Source organism: Sander vitreus, chromosome 6 (genome assembly GCF_031162955.1).
Source record: "Sander vitreus isolate 19-12246 chromosome 6, sanVit1, whole genome shotgun sequence".
NCBI classification, from domain to species: Eukaryota; Metazoa; Chordata; class Actinopteri; order Perciformes; family Percidae; genus Sander; species Sander vitreus.
The window spans coordinates 33,834,195-33,855,349 of NC_135860.1; the positions used below are offsets into that span (position 1 = coordinate 33,834,195).

Consider the following 21,155-nt stretch of genomic DNA (forward strand, 5'->3'; position numbering starts at 1 on the left):
AGTCCAGACGCTTTTGCCCTCATGACATTCACTTATGCCAATAATCAAATAATAATGTCATATTTATTGAAATCACACACACAGCAATGTTCTAAAACAGTTCTCCTATATATTTGGAGTCATGCAGTGCAAAAATAAACATAATGAACATTATAACTCATGTAAAAGGACAAACTATTTACATTTATTCAAAAAAGGCCCAAATGTGTGCCACATCTCAAAACATTCTTCTCTGTAGAACGGTAATAGACTGGAGTGACCTATCTTGCTACTCTATAGCCTTTGTTCTCGCTCGGATTCGCTGGAGTGATCTATCTTTCCACTCCATAAACTCTTTGTATGACGGACCTGCCTTCCCATTGGTTGAAAGACGTCAACACAATCTCGCAAAGCATCATGGGATATTCAAAATGGCAGCTAGCATCGAGCTAGCGGCAAAAATGACGGAAAATTGATAAATTATGGACATCAAGTGGATAAATCTTGGATATAAGCGTTTAGATTTATTGCTGAACAACTCCGAAAAGAGGCACAACTTCCAGGCTGGATAGAAAACCTTCTGTAAAGGCTACAAAGACACCAAAGACACCCCCGTGATGGCTAACTCCTTAGCTTTTAGCAGGAAAAATCGGTAAGTGGCTAAATTAAACCATTATAAAATTATCTAAATATTAATCAGAGGTGCCGTTTCGTACGGTACCGTATCGTGGACGATCCCTTAGGGCCTTTAAGGAGGTTACTTCCTCAACAAAAGATGCAAAAGAGAAGGGAAGAGTAAATGATGCTATGATATGAATAAATAGTTGAAAAAGGACATAGACAACATATCAAATGTTGAAAATGTCAAATTTTACTATTCTATGGGAAATGTAAGCACATTTTGAATTTAATGCCAGCAACACGTCTCAAAAAAAAGCTGAGATGGATTCAACGAAAGGCTGGAAAAGTTATGATAAAGACAACAAAAGAAGAGACACAGTCTCTCTCTTTATACGTTCAATTCTGTATAGTTATAATGCATAAATGTTGCATCTTATGTTTGTCTGATTCAGAAAGAGAACTCCGGCTCTACCAGATGCTGGAAGAGATCAAGGGTCAAGTCAGGCAGAATACGCTCCTCCTTCAGGCCATACTGAGAAGAGAGAATGCAGCTGAAGTTGTAACAGAGGAGTTTCAGTTTCCATTAAGGAGCATGACAGGCATAAAAGATCTGGAGGATAGGCTGTCAAATAGAGACACACAACGTTCTCTGGAAAATTCTAATGATGTTCTGTAACTTCACTTAAAATAATACTAACATATATAGAGACCTAGACCTGATTTACTGCTGCTTAACACATGATTTGTTTTCATAGACAAAATATCTTACTAGCTTGGGTGGAACATCTGCCAAAGACATTGTCCACATGAGGGAATTAATTACCAATGAGTTGGCCAACAATTTTAATTGGCAAGGGAGAGGACAGAAGAGCCCCTTTTCTACACTCTTGCTGGCAAAAGTTGTCATAGGTGATATGTTTTAAAAAACATTCAAACATTCAAAACTTAGACATAACTTTGAAATAGCAAAAGAGGCAACAACCCCTTACAGTCTCACATAATGTGTCATTGAATGAAATACAATGCAAGTCAATGGAAGAATGCCAATTAATCAACTAATCATACAGAACTCTACAAAATACACCTCAGATGATCTGTCAGCTAACCCTTTCTCTGTTTAATTTAATTTCATGCTGACAGATGCAGCCAAAAAACAAAGAGCAAAAGTGGTGAAAGCCGAGGAAAAAATAAAAACCTGGCTGAAGTATAGTGGAGACCGAAATGGAGGAAGGAAAAAAAAAGAGCAACAGAAAAAGGTACACAAGGCCTTTAGTAAGGCCAAGTAATGGTGATGTTTTTTTTAAGGCTGATCAAATACCTTTGCAAATGGTTGTAGTTTTAAGTAATTTACATTTTGATAATTTTTTTCTTTAATACAGAAAAGCAGATGCCTCCCCCTCATGCAGATTCCAGCAGCTGTGAAAGTGAATGTAAGTGTCTTCCAATGATTGTTTTCTTCTTCCTCTGTCTAACCCACCATTAAACAGAAGTGTATTTCATCTTCACTAGGCATATAGCCTTATCTTCACTGCATGAAGATGTATAAAAAATCTGCTACCCCAACATGTCCAAACTTTTTTTGAAAATGTCTTGCTGGCATCAAATTCAAAATGGACGTTAAAATGTACCATGAAATACACTGTTAGACTTGTTATTGTAGATATGCGGAGTCACTGTAACTACCCCATTACAGTACCATAAGTGTACATGTTTTTTAAAGTATGATGCCCTTACCGCAGTTCCATTGTACAGTATGATACTGTAACTTGTATGAAAAATGTGGTGTGGTTGTTTACCACAGACCTGAAGTTGTTGGGCATTTGGTTGGGGAGGGGAAGGAGGAACAGTCTTGTTTAGAAGCATTTGTGAAGGATGATGGAGGGGCCGTGCTTGCTGATCCACATCTGCTGGGAGCCTTCAATCCAAACAAGAGTATTTATGCTCTGGTGGGGTGGTCCGTACTGGAGAGAAATGTTCATGAGTTTATCTCATCTAAACTATTAACAGACTAACAACTTGCAAAAACATAGAATATGACAGTATACATTTCTTTGGAGCAGGCAGGGTATGTAGCTGCACTGTTCATTGTACTGTCTGTGTAATAATTTTTCTGATGTGTGAACAACACAAGAAAATGCTTACCTAGTTTGATGTCTTCCACTCAAATTCGGTGAGCCGTTGGAGGAAGGTGGTGACTTGGGCGATGTTTTGAAGTTGGATGTGGTTCTGAAATAATACTTACTATGAACATTATTTACCAAACTAAATGTTATTGCCACCAGCATATAACAATAAACAATACTAAGAATTACATTAATTTCTCAGTAATAATTAACATAGATATATGTTACATTTTAACATATTGCTCAGTAACAAACTAAGAATAAGCCACATTTATTACAGCACACATATCCTTGATGGAGCAAACAGTGTAATACACTTTTAATAACTCCATAATAGGCTCCACAGTAGGCGCCACAGTGCTAGTCCGTTTATTGGTGATTGCACGTTACTAGCAAATTTCCCTAACACAACCTGAATATTAACACATGGCTGCACAAATAATATTAAAAAATATGCACATCTATCAGCTATGCAATAAGAAACACAGCAACAGCAATATTATATCTATAATATATCTCTCTCCAAATAAATGTCATGTCGTAACACGGACGAAACTTCCGAATCCACATAGTAGCCGAACACTTATTGAAATATGAATAAACGTAGTTTTAACATTTACACAGATAACGAGGCAGTACAACCCATTACAGTTTAGCAAGCTACAGAATAGTTTAAACTTACGTTCTGGGCAACACACATCACTTCAACAAGTCCGAAAACGGGGAAAAAAAAGATGAAGAAAAGTCCGTTTTACAGCTGCTGCAGTCTGTGCCTGTCTCCTGTTTGAGCGCGAGTGATTGGCAGGAGATCAAAGCGATGACTCTCGTCACTGATTGGTCAATCATCTCAGGAGAGCGAGCAAGTGTTACTATGGCCTTTTTTTTTACACTGGTTGTTATTATACATATGAGATAATGAAAATTAATATTTTTAAGTGCATGCATGGGGTTATAAAACACAATAACAAGATTAAAAAAAAAAGCCATGCATTAGTATGCAGGGAACCAGTTTGATGTAGGTAACTGTTATATTGTTAGAATAACACAGATGTATTACAAATTAATCACATAATAGATAGATAGCTAACAACAACATTATGTTGTCAAGAAAAACTTAAAGCCATATAAAAGAGTCCTTTAATCACTTGTTTAACGATCGGTCAAATTTAAAGTTAAGCGGCTAGGGAAATAAATACATTTTACTTTTCCCCCATAAACCATGGTAGCTATACACTCAACTCCTAACACCATATTCTTTGAGTTACACCATCTTTAGCTTAGGTCTCAAACTAAATAAAAAAAAACATACAGTAAATCACTGTAAATCAAATGTTAATACCCATAATGCAATGCATATTACAGTAATGAACTTGAACGTCTTCATCATCAGAGCCACACGCCATCTAATTTGCTTCAAATCCGCAAGAAACTGCAGAATACGAAGAGAATCTGTTAGGTTCAGGGAAGTCGAGGACCCAAAGGCAGAGAGCAGGCAGGCAGGCAGGAGAAAGTTTGAGGAGGAACATTTATTAGTCCATAAAACAAAGTACAAATAAACAAAGGGAGTCCTGAAAGCGGAAGGCAAAAACTAATCAGAGTGAAGAAAACAAAAACTGGGAATCCAAAAAACAAAAACTGGGAATCCAAAAAACAAAGCAGAAAACAAACTATAAACTTGAGAACAAAGAAAATCCAGGGAGCAAAAAAATCAGACACGAACTGACACTGAGAGACACGACAGGCGCGAGGAAACACAAAAACACACACAATGATCTGACACCAGACAGGGGGAAGACAAAGACTACACTGTGTATTTCACAGCGTAACGAGGAAACACAAGACAGGTGACACAAGGGCTGGGAAACAGGTGAAACACAAAAGGCAGGAAAACACAAGACAAAGTAAGACAAGACAGGAAACCAAAACTATCAAAATAAAACAGGAACTAAGCAAAATACAGAACAGAAACAGACTACCAAAATAAGATAAAACACACCAAACCCATAACAGAATCTGCCCAATTTCTCAGTTTTCAGCGGGGTTTTTTGGCCTTCCGCATTTTCTTTGCCGCCTTTTTAGTCACTTTTTGGTTTCCTTGTTGTTGATTTCTTTGACTTTATGTGAAGGTAAGGTTGGTAAAACCTATTTAAGTTTAAGTTTACAGATTTACTATTTATGAAATTGGCAGATGGTTAAAACAGGCTATATTTTTAAATTTGTTAGAAGATCTGCTGACAGTCTAAAAAAATGGTTGACCCAACGTTAAGTTGGCAAAAGTTTGGTAAGGTAATTTTTTAGGTTGGCAGAAGGACTGCTGGTTGTCTAATGACATGGTTGGCCCAATGTTGGCCCAATGTTGTTTTAGTGGTTTTTAAGTTGGCAGAAGGTCTGCTTGCCATCTAATGACATGGTTGGCCCAACGTTGGCCCAACGGACAAAATTACGTTGGGCCAACGTCAGCACCCAACATTGGCCCAACACAACAGCAGACGTTGGGCCAACGTTGGCCCAACTTCTGTTTGCTACCTGGGTAGTAGCTAGTAGCACGACATAATGATTAAATCTCCTTGGTTGTCTAAATACATCCATCATTTATTTAGATAAGCATATAAACGATCAGGAACAACAAAAATACAATGTTTAACGTTAGTGAATATTTTAGACAATAAAACGGCGAGTTCATGAGTTCACCACTTGTAAGAGACACGAGAGAGGAGCTCATGAACGAGCATGTTGCTACCGGTTGCTATGACAACACAACCAAACTGTTGCTGGTGCGCATGTCCATCGTGACGTCATGGGCCAGTCAACGCGGAAGACCCGAGCTCCATGTTTGCTTTATGCGCTTTTGAGCACTCTCATTGGAATGTACGTTGTTCTCGCCAAACACTGTATCCAGTTCTCTTAATACATCCATGGGAAAAACTGATCAGAAAATATAACGAAAATGTAACGGAACGTTGTAGAAATGTAGTGGAGCAGAAAGTATAGATAATTGCTGCAAAATGTAACAAAGTAAAAGTCAAAGTATGCACTATTGATTGGACTTAAGTAAAGTACAGATACGTGAAAAATGTACTTAAGTACAGTAACGAAGTATTTGTACTTCGTTACATTCCACCACTGCTTGCCATGGTCTCTCATTGTGTGCTGTCGCATGTTAGCAGTCTTGTATAAAGTAATTGAAAGCCATAATTCAGTAAAAGTACAAGTATCTTACCAGAAAATGGCTTTGGTAGAAGTAAAAGTTTCCTTTTAGAATATTACTTGAGTAAAAGTCTATCTGATATATCTGAAGTATCTGATATTTACTGTACTTAAGTATCAAAAGTCATTTTCTGATATTAAATGTACTTAAGTATTAGAAGTAAAAGTAAAAAAAACTTTGATTGTGAACTTATGGCCAAAGGTGTGTAACGTTAGCTTCATCACCACTGTCGTCGGGGTGATCATCGTCTGTTACCATGGCGGCAGAGCCTGCACCAGATGCTTCCATGACAATATCAGTCATTATGTCTCCTCCTCTTCTTCTTTAGTTTTGGCCTATGTTTTTATTTTTTATTTTTTTTGCCGCTTGGCAACAAACAGGCATTAGGTCACCAACTGGAATGGAGGGTGCATTATCTTGGCAAATTAGGAGCAATGATTTGCCAAACCTGCTTTTTTCCAGTGTTAACAAATTTGTTCTGATTTTATTTTGTAGTAATGAGTAACTAAGATGCTTAGGGGAAATGTAGTGGAGTAAAAATCTACATTTTATTTAGAAACTGTAGTGGAGTAAAAGTTTCCGGAAATATAAATAATTAAGTACAGATACGTGAAAATTCTACTTAAGTACAGTAGTGAAGTATTTATGCTTCGTTCCATTACAACACTGCATGTTAGTGTTGCTTTGTCTTTTGTTTGCTTGTAATCTTACCTGTTGGTGGGAGCTTTTAGTTGTGATTTTGTGCATGTGTGAGTAACCAATAAACTAATTTTATTGAAATGAAATTCATGTCTTCTGTTTTTTTTAAATTCAGTGATTTATTTCATTGAGGGGATGTAAGCTCACAACAAAACAAACCACTACCCCACTAACACAGAACATTTAGGGAATGTTGGGGAACGTTAGTTTCTGGTACCCTAAAGGTTAGTTCGAACGAAACCAAAAACTAACGTTTAGGGAACGTTCCCTCATGGTTATAATGTTCCCTAAACGTTAAGGGAACCAACCAAATGAAACGTTCTCCTGTAGTTGCACAGTATCTCCACACAACGTTCCCATTTGGTTGTTTTAGGATGTTCTGAGTGCGGTTTTGAAAATGTTTATTTAAACCAGCTCCATTTAAGTTTTTGAAGTAGCATATAAAAGGTTTGCTGTAACTTGATTTAGATTCACTCAAAAATGATTGGTCTTATAAAATCTAAGTAAGATAAACAACATAGCAAGAGAATATATTTATTTTTAGGCTGATAACAATTTTGTTAAAAACAATACTTTTGTGCTTGATTTTGTCTTTTTAACTGTATTAGGCGAAAATACTTAAAACAAGACTCTATCAATAGAACGATTTTTCTTTCATTTCACTTATAACTAACAAGTGGTTCAGTTCAGTGTACAAATCCAACTGTTACACCCCCACGCCAGTAGGGGGAAGACAGTGCCTCTGCTTTCAGGTGACCGATTGATGGTATGGATGTAACGTCATTAGCGTTTCCCAAAACTGCCGGGGCTATCGGCTCAAGCTAAATAATGGAGCTAGTTAGCTAGGTAGCTAGGTAGCTGGAGCCAGGCTAACCTAGCACGACATAATGATTACACCTCCTTGGTTGTCTAAATACATCTATCGTTTATTTAGATAATGGTAATGGTAAGACCTCTTAAGTACAGACTACTTTATTTACACAATTCAAATATTCTTTTTGCAATCAGTACAAATTGTATGGTCTTTTATTTCAGATGAATCCGTTCCACAAGCAAGAAAGCATTCCAGGACAGAGCGTGTGTCCGGAAGCCCTGTCCGTAAGTTAACATTTATGCATGCGTTTAAGAAACCAGAGTCATATTTCCTACCATGGAACTACTGACACTCAACCTGGTGCATATCACGTGACTGTTCTGATGTGTTTGTCTCTTCCTGCCTTTTTTTAGGTCAGCAGACATGCCTCCACCACCTGCATGTTTTTTTAGCGATGTCTAATGTAACAGCATAGGTTCATTTTTTGCAATGGCATGTGCAAGAAACCTACCATAAATGAACTGACTAATATTCATATCTACTTTCTTTTTAGATGAGTCAACACCACACAGGAAACCAGCCAGTCGCCCAGAGCTGGATGGGTCTATTGTGACGCAAGCTCGGCCTGCCACTTCATCTTGGGACCCGGTTGAAGGTACAGTGGCTTTGATTTTTCCATTTTCAATTCAATACAATTTCATGACAAGGAACTTGAGAGTAACTTAACTTTTTTGTTGTTGTAAACAGCAGAACTCATCACGCAGGAGACGGAAGACTCACTTAAGTTGTTCACATATGCAAGTATATAATAATATAATGTATTACAACTAAAACTAACACCATTCATTTTTCCATAGCCTTGATGAGAAGCTGGATGAGCTGCTCATGCTCTTAAGGAGCTCCCAGTCACCTCCCTCTGCTCCAGTTGATGACATGTTGCTGTCGGCCTGCTCGACAGTCACCGAGCTGCATGAGTTCCGACAGGAGTCTCTGTCAACAAAATGGTAATTAAGTGGCCATAGTCCTGCCCTACCCTGCCCTAAGAATAACACTATATAATTGCATAAATTCAAATTTGTATTTCTGTATGTTTTACAGCAACTTTTCCTGACAACTGTTGGAGGTTTCGACCGGAGGTACTGCCATCCGTCGCATGCTACAGCGAGTGCCAACCAATGACGTTCTAAAACCGTATAGCCTGCGGGGCAGAAAGGCAAAGAAGGCCTTCCAGGACCTGACAATCTGCAGGGTTATAAAAGGCAGGTGTTATTTTATTGTTCACATCATTATTATGCTTAGCTTGGCTGATAAGAGGGTTTTAATTTGACTTGTAACTTTGCTTCATTTTGACTTCTACTCTTGCGGCCTCCCAGAAAAACTTCCCCGTGCTGACTGCAGCAGATGTGGAGGACCCCACAGTGCCCCCCCCTCACAATATCCTAACAGCCCAGTGTCAAAGGTGGACTCCAAGGCCGGATTTACCACCGGGCCGTTTGGGCCGGTGCCCGGGGCGCCTGCAGTGATGGTAGCGAGGAGGAGTTTAGCACAACATCCAGCCTTGCTATTTCAGATCATAGACTGTATATTAACAGTCTATGTTTCAGATGAACAATTAGAACAACATCACCACCGAGCATCAGCAGCGCGACATGACAGAGAACCACAGCCCGACTGGAGTGACAGACACCTGTTTAAATGCCCCCCCATATATATATATATATCTACTACTTTTTCCACTTATTAAAACCGCTGATTATTATAGATGCCCTGATCGGCGCCAAAGCCTTCCGAATCTGCATCCACCGACCCACCTAAATATTTTTTCTGATTTAGCTAGAGCCCAGCACCTCTGCTCTGTCCCCGTATGATATGTTACTTTTTAAATCATGTAACGTTGCTGTATTAATGATAAGCCTAGACCGCATATCTCGTCATACAAATGAACAGTCCAGTTCATTTGTATGACGAGATACGCGGTCTAGGCTTATCAATGCATAATATGTGGGAGTCATTCTCTAGCTGAGGGTAGGCTACTTTCACTTCACATAATATTTTAAAAGTAGCCTATATCTTTTGTCTTTTTCCATCAGTTTACTGCAGAGAATCGGTGAAGCATAGCTTTGTTGTTTTTAATATTTTTAGAACCTTCCGTTGATTAAATCACTTAGGCCTATTCACAAGATGTTATTATGTTTTTTTATTTGAATGTTATCACAGAATGTTGGTCTTACCAGTGAAGAATTAGTTTGCTGTGTCAGACAGAACACTAAGGGCATGTATCATTGCAATATGGTCATTCATATCAGACAATCAGACAGCGAGCAGGCATCTCTGCAACGCCAAAATCACCTAACTGCACATATTTAATACGGGTTTTGTCACCACCATATATAATATTTTTTGCAGATAATGTAATATAAATAAAGTAGGTGATACTTATTTCTCGAAAATGTAAAGTGTGCAAATAAACAAACATAAAAATCATAAGATAATACTGATACTGATACAGATACAGATTTTAAGGTGGAAGAAGGCAGTTCTGGTGATTTTAATGACATGCCTTTCGAAGAAGAGGTTGCTGTCAAAAATAACTCCTGATGTTGCGGATGTGTGAGGAGGGAGACAGAGTGAAGCTATAGATGGTGAAGCATCCTGATGGTGTGGATGTGTGAGGAGGGAGACAGAGTGGAGCTATAGATGGTGAAGCAAAAGTTGTGCGTGGTTATGAAGAGGAAGGACCGATGATGATTGTGTCTAATTTGTCACAGTTAAGTTTGAGAAAGTTGGTTTGCATCCATGATTTAATTTCACTAAGGCCAATGGTCAAAGTGGAGTGGAGTGAGTTGCCGTGGTGATGGATTTGGTGGAGATGTAGAGCTGAACAACATCGGTGACGGTGTTACATTGTCAGGTGTCATTATATTTCAGGAAATTATGACATAGAATAAAATAGTTGCCACAAGTACAGCTTTCCCTTTAAGTCCTGACAACTCATTTTAATGATGTACCACTCTGCCCCCTTTCTCACTGTCCTCGCCATCTCCTAGTACCCAGCTCACTGTCGTCGCCGTCTCCTAGTACTCAGCTCCCTGTCCTCTCCGTCTCCTAGTACCCAGCTCCCTGTCCTCGCCGTCTCCTAGTACCCAGCTCACTGTCCTCTCCGTCTCCTAGTACCCAGCTCACTGTCCTTGCCGTCTCCTAATACCCAGCTCACTGTCCTCGCCGTCTCCTAGTACCCAGCTCACTGTCCTTGCTGTCTCCTAGTACCCTAATGCTGTTCTGACGAAACTCAGTGCCATCTTCCTCAGTGCTTGAACTTTGAGAACAAAATGTCACGCTGAGAATGATTTGTATAGGCCTATATAAGTTATACTCTTTATAGTTATACATCTGATTACAATATTACAAACACAGCTCTGTTACACTTTAGGCTAGTGGATCGTTGCTCGTCTGTTTCTCCGTGAAGCGGAGAGACAGTGAGAGAGAGTAAAATAGGTGCTCAACAATCAGCTGTTTTTCCAAAGTCAGCTCTTTAGATAAAATTGTGGTCACCACTAAGTTTTTTCTTGTCTTTGTTTTTGGTGTAATTTACGTGTGTCGGGTTCGCTCTGTGGAAGGGATGAGTAGACTGGATGTTTTCTGTTGAGATTAGCATTGATGTTGTGCTATTGTGGGAAGCTAGTTTGATTTTGACAGCCTGTACAGACATGACTATAGTTATTCTTAGTTATGTTATTAGGCTGTATTTTCATAGATTTTAATCTGCTTTATTGCAATACATTCTGTTGATTTTGTTCTGTGATAGTTTCCATTTTGTCTTTTGTTTTATAGATATTTATAGATTTCCTTTGCTGTCACAGTTAACATCACAAGAAAGGGAGTTGGAGAAAGTGGTTTTGTTTTAAACTAAAGAAAAACCCACAGCTTCCTTTTACTGTTTCTAAAACTTAAGATGCTGTGTGAGTTTGGGCCATGAGTTCTGGGAGGAGGGGGGGGGCCTCCAAGATTTTGTGCCCAGGGGCCTCTGCATTCTAAATCCGTGCCTGGTGGACTCACTCAAGTTTCTGGGCTCCATCATTTCCCAGGACCTGAAGTGGGAGTCCAACATCAACGCCATCCTTAAAAAGGCTCAGCAGAGCATGTACTTCCTACGGAAACTGCGGAATCATGGCCTACCATAAGAGCTATTGGCCATCTTCTACACTGCTGCTATCCTCCTGCCTCCTCCCCTCTGGCAGGTGCTACAGATCCCTGCACAGAAAAACAACCAGACAAGAACAGCTTCTTTCCCACTGCCATCACTCTCCTGAACTGCTGATAAGTGAGTCATCCCCACTTTGGCCATTCACCTACACATTACATACTTTATCATTCCAATATGCATCTTGCACACTACATTTGCACTCTACATCCCACTCTATTGTTTTTTTTTCTTATTTGTATAGTTTCTGATTGTTATAATTTTTTTAGGCCTTTTATATTTTTTGTATTTTGTTAATTTTATATTAAAGTTTTAAATCCCATCAAGTTTGCCTGTTGCCTGTTCATTCATTCCTGCCAATATATAATAATTAATCCCTGCTCATGCACAGACAGTTTAAACTAATAATAAAATTGATACCACAGTCGTTAGTTATTTAAAGGTTATGGGAATGTAAAAAATAACATTAGGGGAACGTTCTCTAAAGGTTACAACTGTAGGGGAACGTTTTCTAAAGGTTACAACGGTAGGGGAACGTTCTCTAAAGGTTACAACAGTAGGGGAACGTTAGGGGAACGTTCCCGAAAGGTTGCAACGTTAGGGGAACGTTAGGGGAATGTTCTCTAAAGGTTGCAACGGTAGGGGAACGTTCTCTAAAGGTTACAACGGTAGTGGAACGTTAGGGGAACGTTCCCGAAAGGTTGCAACGTTAGGGGAACGTTAGGGGAATGTTCTCTAAAGGTTGCAACGCTAGACGAACGTTCTGGAAACGTTATGAGAACGGTCGATGTAACCAAAGACTAACGTTCCCTAAACACCAAGAAAACTTCCCATGGGAACCTTGTTACCTGGGTAGTAAATTGGTAATTAAGCTAATCTTCATCCAAACGAGGCCATTCAAATCCTTTGTAGGCACCTTCTTGGAAGTGATGTCGGATGGCTGAAACCAGGCAGGACGGTATCGGCTTCCGTATGTGCCTCCCCAGAATACCATATGCCCAACGTACAACCTGCCTATAAGCTGTATACCTGTATTGCCAAGGGATAGGGATATAGCAGAAAAGTTATATGTTTTATTAGATTAAAAAGTGATGAATGAAATAACTCAATTGTAAACATACTCGTGTGTGCTGGCTTCAAGAGGACCGTGATCCTGCCTGAAATGAGAGTATGCTATTTGCAAAACAAACGGGTTCAGGCAACATGCTTCAAAACCAGGATGCTGCATGAGGCACATCAGATCTACCAGTCGCGGGTCAAGCTCTTCCCACTAAACTCCAAAACGCGTTCACCTCAAGGCAGCACATACTTTCAACTGCTGATTCCATTGGGTGGCATAGCCCACACAAACACCTGTCAAACACAGCCATAGAGACATCAACCTCTCTTTTTCTTTCTGACAATGAGCATCGCTAGTTGCGTTTTAGCACAGGCAATATCGCGTTCTGTCAGCAGATGCCGGCAAAGCGCCATTGTGCCTGTGCAGTGTGTGCATCTCTACAGCTCTGATTAGGACTACTAACATCATGTAAGTAAATAATGTCTTCAGTCGTTGTCCCTCCTTGCTATTCTACATGATGGTAAGATTTTGAAAAGACTTTGGCTTGTTCCCTAATGTTATCCGGGTTAAGTTAGCACCAGGCTAGCCTAGACTAGCTCTAGCTACTCACCAGGACACCTGGCCAACCCTCCACTCATTTCATCTCATCTCCAGTTTCTTCTCTAACCAGTTAGGCTGTGGTCCATTAAGAATTTAATGGTTTCCCACCTCCTCAGTCTCCCAGTCATTCTCTATAGTGTAGCCATAGACAGTAGGAATTTAGCGGAGTATGGGTTACTATGGGTTGCTATTCCCTCATATGACGTCATCACCCAGTTACCGTAAAAAACATGCTACTTTTGCAGAAACCCCAATAAATGTTATTTTAACGCATTTTAAGACAGAAATGTTTAAATATATACATATTGAGCACTTTATTTACACATTAATTGGTTATGGTGGTTAACCTGCACTTTACACTTTAAATATGACCCTGTGGCCTATGTGTCATAGCGTGGAATGATTGATGTCTGTGACAGTGTATATGTGTATACTCGCTATCACAATGCTGTGGTCATTTTTTATTTAAAGGGAATATTACGGTGTACAGGAGCATACATACTATAATCCATTTTTCTTATTTGTTTTAAAGAAAAAACATCGGGTTTCAATAAACTTGTGAAGGGAGGCAGCCATGTTGGCCTTGGACCTTGGGCAGCAGGCCAGGCTGACATATTTAAAAGGCAGCAAAACTTCCTCTGGGTTTCATGCAACCCACCCATTATACAGCCCTGGAAGTACAGTAGTTTTTTGTATGGTTGATATGCAAAATACACACATAAATATGTATGAGGAATATAAACCTCAACTATTCAAAACATCCTCTAAAAATATTTGAATAAAGGGATAGCCTAATACATGCAATCACTTATTTTTTTATTTGTTATTTCTAGCCTTAGACATTTAGACAAGTTTGTAGGTATCCATTTATTGACAAGAAAATTATTTTTGTTTGATCAGTTTCAGATTGACTTAAAGTCATAATATTACACACTCCGGTACAGTAGGTGGCGGCATTCACCTTAACGTTGGTTTGTAGACCGCCAATAATCTAAAGAAGAAGAAGAAGAAGAAGAAGAAGAAGAAGAAGAAGAAGAAGAAGAAGAAGAAGAAGAAGAAATAATCAAGCAGCAACATCCGAGAAAGCCACCAAAAGATGCTCGTCTTTCAGGTGAGATTGAGCTAATGATAATTAATATGAAGTGAAGGCAGAGAGACGTTCCCCTAACGTCTACAACTTTACAGTTTAAGGTAAGACACTGACAGAAATGTGCTAACGGGTCATGCTAACAGGTCAGTAAATGGCTGTTAGCGTAAGCTGAAATGGACTGACGTTAGCTAACGTAGCTAAATAGCGTTATTTGTCCTGCTTTTAGATGCAGTCAGGTTAGCTAACGTAGCTAAATAACGTTATTTGTCCTGCTTTGAGATGCATTACCTAACAGAAAAGCAACAGCAGACACTCAGATCTTCCTGGTCAAATCAGCCGACGCTGAAATTGTAGTGCACTCATATACTGGTAGCCTACTTTTGGTAAATGCATTTAACCCCCAATTTCCACAGGTTGCGGAACGCCTCCGGAACGGCGGCGGTGTCAATAGGTTTCCATTAAAGTCAATGTGTCTATTTCCACTGACTGCGTCCCAGCTCCGGTGGTCCAGTCCCTACTGGTTTCCACACTAACTGGTTTCCGTATGTTGTGTTTACCTAACAACAGCAGCAGTTGTTGCTGCCTCTATCGCCAGATTCGTCACATAATCACAAACACATTACTGGCGAGATCTACTGCGGCGAATATGATGGAATAAGTGGGCACTACATCAGAGCCACATACAAAAAAAGAAATTTAAGAAAATATAATGATTGCAAGATTGTGTTGAGGCGATTTCGATTTCACAAGGGCAAAAACATATATATAACAGCAGCTCTACGCTGTGAGCTACAAAGCTCATGGATCGTCTGCTTTCCAGTCATGTATTAATTAACTACGCCAGCACCTAGGTAACATGTTGTCTTAGTTGATCTGAAACAACTGGTTACCTGGGTTTAGTTTTGAAAATACCCGAACGTATTTATCACGTTTCTTTCTTCGTGGCTACGGCTATATTGACCACTGTAGCCTACATTACAGCCCCCACAAATGTTTTTTTAAATAGTGACGGTCTAACTCAGATAAAACTGTAAACATACAGTACGAGCCGAGCGAGCCACTGAGCCAGGAAAAAGTTGAATACAAGTGTTAATATTACACCCACAAGTTCTGAAGGCATGGGCGTAATGATTTACAGTAAAGCTTCATTTATAGGCCTATACTGAATAGTAAAACATACCTCTGTTTGCAAAACGTGCTTGCCATTTTGTGTTATTTGAGCTTCTGTGTCTATCGAATGATTCTATCCAAAGCGATAGTTCTAATCATAGACTGTTAATATTTACAGTCTATGGTTCTAATCAAACTCCAACACAGCATATATAACGTTATTTAAATGATTTAAGGAGCATTGAGCTCAGGCGATATGTTTCTCTCTGGGTTCAATAAGTGTGCCCCACCGCCTAAGCCCAGGGTAACAAGTTGTTTTAGCTTTCAATGTGGCTCAGTGTTAGCTTGTCCGAGTTATATCGTCACTGTTTAAGAGTATTTATAGTCATATGTGTAATGTTGTAGGGGCTGTAATGTAGTGGTAATATAGCCGTAGTCACGAGAAAAGAATCATGATAAATACGATCGTGTATTTTCTAAGAGTAATGGTTTTATACAGTCTGTGGGAGTAACCAGTTGTTTCAGATAAAACCAAAACAAACTGTTACCTGGATGCTGACGTAGTTCAGTAATGCCTACTGGAAACAAAAGTCAACAGCATTCGAGTAGCTCGGTGGTCTGCTCCAGAGCAGATACGCAGACCCCCAATTTCCACTGGATGCGGAACGGTGGCGGAGTCATTAGGTTTCCATTAAAGTCAATGTGTGTATTTCCACTGACTGCAGAACGGCTGCGTTCCGACTGCGTCCCCAGCTCCGGCGGTCCGCAGCCCTCCGGAGCAGATATGCAGAACTTCTATTTTTGCCCGACGCCAGAGAGCTCGGCAGCAATTTAGCACACGGCAGACAGTGTGGGACAGGAAGTCGAGCACAGAAACAAAATAAACATCCGGTTAATTTTCAAAATAATATACACCTTGCTCACGGCGGATCATATTTCCCTACACTACACCTTGAAAACACAGCACAGAGTTGTTTCCCTCTACTCCTCTGAATGGAAACAAACTGTTGTTGGTTTTGTGGTTCTATTCTACGTGAATTCGCGAGATCTTGTGGATCTCGTGACTACAGCTGTCAGTCATGGCCGCAGCTGTGCCGGTCCGCAGACGTTCTGCATTCAGTGGAAATCCGGAGTAAACGGCGCAGATCGACGGTCTTGGCATAGTTAGCGACAACAAAAACATGGGATGACTTCCGGTTTTCAAAATAAGGTGCTAAGAAAGTTTATATATAAAGTACACATACAAATAAGATTTTTTGGATTAATATAAAATTATTACTGTATACATTTTTAGATTTTACAAAGTAATTGTCCCACATTTCTACTGTAAAAATGACAGTAACGTTAATACAGTGTGTTGGGGGGAATACAACGTCTACTGCAGTGGGGAGTCAGAGGACCTCAGCGTTCGCTAACGTTGGCTTATTGTCTCATCTGGGGTCTGAAACAGTAAGTTCATCAAAGTCAGTGTGCCTAACGCTATTTTTCCGATAAACTGTAGCTGTCATATTTCACGGGACCCACGTGAATGCGGTTTTCATGTTGTTCAGCCTCAGAGGGGGAGAGAGCAGAGCTGTTCGCCTGAGATCAGAGCAGACTGCTCTGCAGAGCCGTGTATAATTACGACTTTATGACATTTCATAAACAGCTAATGGAGCGGCGGTGCGCATTCATTATATATTATCTTTACTAACCAAAGTGGAACTAATTGTGACACCTCCATAATGCATGGCCGTTATTTTCCGCCACCATCCTCGGGCCGGGCCGGGCCGGTCCCTTGATCAAGCATTTGTGTTTTTTTTCATCATTACTTTATTAGCCTAATTGGGTGGGGAGAAAGCTATGCCATAATCAGAAATATTATCTATATAGGCTATATTTAGGCCAAAGTAACAAATGTGTCCAAAAAGTTACACAAGTTGGACTACAGTTACAAAATGCAACACGTGTCATGCGCGGAGTCTCCTCCTCTCGCACACATCACACCGGGCCTGCTGGGCTGTATGGTGTGGCTTAAGTGCAACATGGAGCTTGAGGATGTAAAGGAGAAACAGGAGAATTAGCCTACCTTTGAGCAAGTTTGGAGGAAAGTCAGAGGTATTGAACCATTTTAAACAAGTCGTGGGCAGTGACAATATGCGTCGGCTTTGTCGAGTGCATTAGGCTAAGTGCAGCACGCTGTTTGCCTATGACAGCAAATAAAACGGGGACATGGATGATGAACAGACACATGAAGCAGGCTCGCCGTGGCAGAAAAGATGATAGTCAGCCTTCAACGTCCTCTTTTGTTACTTCTCCAAGCATGAGGGCGAAGCAAGCCCTCACAGAGAAATCGTTTTCTCCTCGATTCCGATTCTTTGAGGGGTGGAGTTGAAACGGGTCACATGCTTATTTCACAAATAAGAGGAACGTTTTATTTTGAGTCAATGGTGGTTTGCAGTTTTACCAGGCTTTTTCAATGTAAAATAAAGCCCCGCTAGTTCACCGCTTACTGTGCTCCAAGGCTGCAACACAACAAGTGCCTGGCCGGTACGGAAACTAAAACGTGCGCATGTTAAATTGGGAAGTAACGATCGGATTTGAAACCAAATCCTCTAAACGATTCCAATAAAGAAACGATTCCGATGGAATTGAAATTTTTGAAACAATTCCAAGTAGGAATCGGTTCTCGATGCTCAACCCTACAGAGAAATGCGTTAAGTTCAAACAACTCTGAATTGTAGTTGAGAACGTCAGTTATAACGGCCCACGGATTAAAGTGTCAGGTTGAAATCGGGCTCATAATTCCAGTTAATGTGTCGGGCCGGGCCGGGCCGGTCTCGGACACAACGTGCACAGGCTCGGGTTGGGCCGGGCTTGATTGTTTTTTTGGGCCAGAGCTAATCTCTAAGTCTACATCTAAACTAAGCTGCGCAGTGCAGGGAACAACTCTGATTGGCTCATGGAGGCACGTGATCAGACAGTGGTTTATGGAGCTTTGGAAGAAAAATGTATAGTTGAAATTTGATACAGAGCGTTCTATGAACGGAATGAAGCATTTTAAATATCACTCGATCACGTGAATTTGATCGTGGGAAGCCAAAATCGTGATTAAAATTGGATTAATTGTGCAGCCCTATTAGTAGCCCTTGAATAAAAACAGTGAAGTCTTGCAAACTTGATTTTATAGATTTGACTTGGTGTTGAATTACATATTAACAATAAAATAATCTCCCTTTAAACACTTTTGTTCTGAAGTAATTAAATAGTGTAAGGTAAAGCCTTTCTACAATATGATTGCTGCAGTACAAAAGAACAGCAATGGTTAGTCGTGGGATGGTATTAGTTCATCAGGAAAAGAGAACACTCACTATACTACCTTTTACTTTGCTGTTTGCATCTTGTTGTACATTAAAAACCAATAGGGCATGATTGCAAAAGGGGTGCTATCTATAGGTAGATGTGAACAGTTTGACTTGGCCTGAAAAAAGTTACGATTTTTTATTTAACCCACATTGCAATGTAACAAATACCACAGGATGAGAATTTACTTGTGGTGCGGGATGTGACGGCACAGCTTGTGATGGCTGCGTTCAGTAATAAACTAGTCACACATGACGTAACAAGATAACTTAGAAAGAAATAACTATTTACATATTAAACAAAACAGACTAGAAGATGATACAGAAGAAGTGTAGCTGTGATTTATCAACAAAATCTGGTTGGTTTGTTTATTTTGTTAAATTTATGGTTCAGCAGATAAAATGCCTGATTAACGTTTCCCAAAGCTAAAATGTTTTATTAACAACTTAACCTTAAAACCATACTATGATCCATACAGAAAGTTACATGTTATTATACATCTCAATCCTGTGCGCACCTCAGAACTCCTGTTAAATCATATTATACTAAGGCTATCCAAAGTTAATTCTTGTTCATTTTGGTTGTTATAGTTAATTTTTTGTGTTTTAATCTGTGTTTTGGGCATCCTAATAACATTAAACACTCATTAAGATCTCATCTGAACATATTTCTGTCATTAAAACAACTCAAAGGCTGAAACGATTCCTCGAATAACTTGAATAATTTGATTACAAAAAATCCTCGAAGCAAAATTCTTTGCCTCGAAACTTCGTTAAATCAATGTAATTATGGTACACAGCTCACTGTGTTTCCGCACGGAGGATTATTACTAGTGCGCAACAGGTTGACGCTTCTGTGGACACAAGACTTGACGGCCCAGATTACAAATGAAGGAAGACGAAAATAGCGAGGGTCTAAGAGACAGGCGAGAGAAAACAACAGAAAGTTTGGGATCATTTTCAGGGTTTCCCGCAGCACTTTGCAGTTTGGGCGGCCCGGCTAAGCTGGGGAACCCTTAACTAGGTCGTAAAAAAATCAGCGCGAACAGCGCTTTCAGGGCACCTCGAATGGGCGCCACACGGCCGAAATGAGAGAGAGAAAGAGAAAAAGAGACATGGGCCATCGCTGTCCGGAGGATAATTAGCCAGTTGATATTGCGCGTGTGTGTCCATGAGAACTGTAGGTCGTATAACTTATGTTTTGGGTTTATTTAAGCCTGTTATTGTATTAGTCTATAGTTCTTGCAAATTTAAAGTAAGTTAGCTGGTGATTTTGTTGTTTGAGTTCTTCACCTGCTAGCTAGGTTGCACGTGCCTGTTGATTTGATATAATGGCGATTGTTGAACGCCCTTGTTCACGTTTGTATTTTATGTGCATTATTTACATAGCCTGTAGCGATGCTAGATGACCTTTGCACATTTTGACAATGTTGGTTTGCACTTTCTTTTGCACTTTAGTGTTGTATAGTTTGTTATACATGTTTGTTGAAATAGTTTCAGTTGTTAAGGACAAATATTTTTAACCATTTGTATAGTGTTGTATAGTTTGTATGGTGTTTGTAGGATAGCTTGTAGCGATGCTAGATGTCAGCTCTGCCATAAGCAGTGACCTTTGCACATTTTGAATGTTGTTTTGCACTTTCTTATTTATTATAATATATTATTTCAATGTTATATTTAGTGTTTAATAAATAATTGTTAAATGTTGTACAGAGTCTGTAGTCTATCGCACAAAGAAAACCCACCCCAAAATTTAGATACAGATAACGCTGCCATGCTAATACACGCTAACTGCTAACGTAGGACCTATGACATATGCCAGAAACGGCAAGTTAGACTTCCTCATAATGGAAACATGCAATTAAATTTTGGCAAAACACCCCGTAGCCTGAATTGTTGGATTGGGACACAGTGTTCTCTACAGGTCGCTTTGCAATGTATGTAACGTTATGTTATTGTGGCTAACGTTACCATCGCCAGCTTCAAGGTTATGATATGTTGGACAGTAAGGTGATTCCCACTTTCTTACAAACTGGCATGCAACCATAATGTGTACAAGCTGTATAATGGGTCTGGAAGTAGTAGTACCGACAATCTTCCCCCTGCTGAAATTGTTTCCCCGCTTCTGTTCAGCAGGCGTAGCCGGCAGACAGTGACTGTGCCCTGGGTACAGACGACCGTGAGGTCGCAGTCTTTTTAGCGGCTATTGTTGTTGTTACGGTTAGTCAATAAATGGTGACAGTCAGCTGGGTACAGAGCACAGGCTTTTATAACCATTAACATAGCAGCATCTAGCAACTCCGCTGCGC

At 39.9% G+C, this 21,155-nt stretch overlaps 1 protein-coding gene and 1 long non-coding RNA gene across 11 annotated transcripts in view; both read left to right on the plus strand.

Moving 5' to 3' along the window:
- The first annotated feature begins 293 nt into the window (after positions 1-293).
- LOC144519073 (uncharacterized) lies at positions 294-8,697 on the plus strand. Its single transcript, XR_013502073.1, has 6 exons — positions 294-631; positions 1,741-1,856; positions 1,980-2,030; positions 7,666-7,728; positions 7,998-8,448; positions 8,543-8,697. It is a non-coding gene; the product is annotated as an uncharacterized LOC144519073 (long non-coding RNA).
- A 5,605-nt stretch (positions 8,698-14,302) lies between these two features.
- Positions 14,303-21,155, plus strand: part of LOC144520132 (palmitoyltransferase ZDHHC3-like) — a 91,347-nt gene continuing 84,494 nt past the window's right edge. For 9 of the 10 annotated variants that reach the window (XR_013502179.1, XR_013502180.1, XM_078253822.1 and 6 more), the window contains exon 1: positions 14,305-14,416. The gene's annotated coding sequence lies outside the window, so the exon portion shown is untranslated. Of the gene's footprint in view, positions 14,417-21,155 lie in introns of all 10 variants that reach the window. The other variant, XR_013502181.1, reaches the window with a different exon arrangement.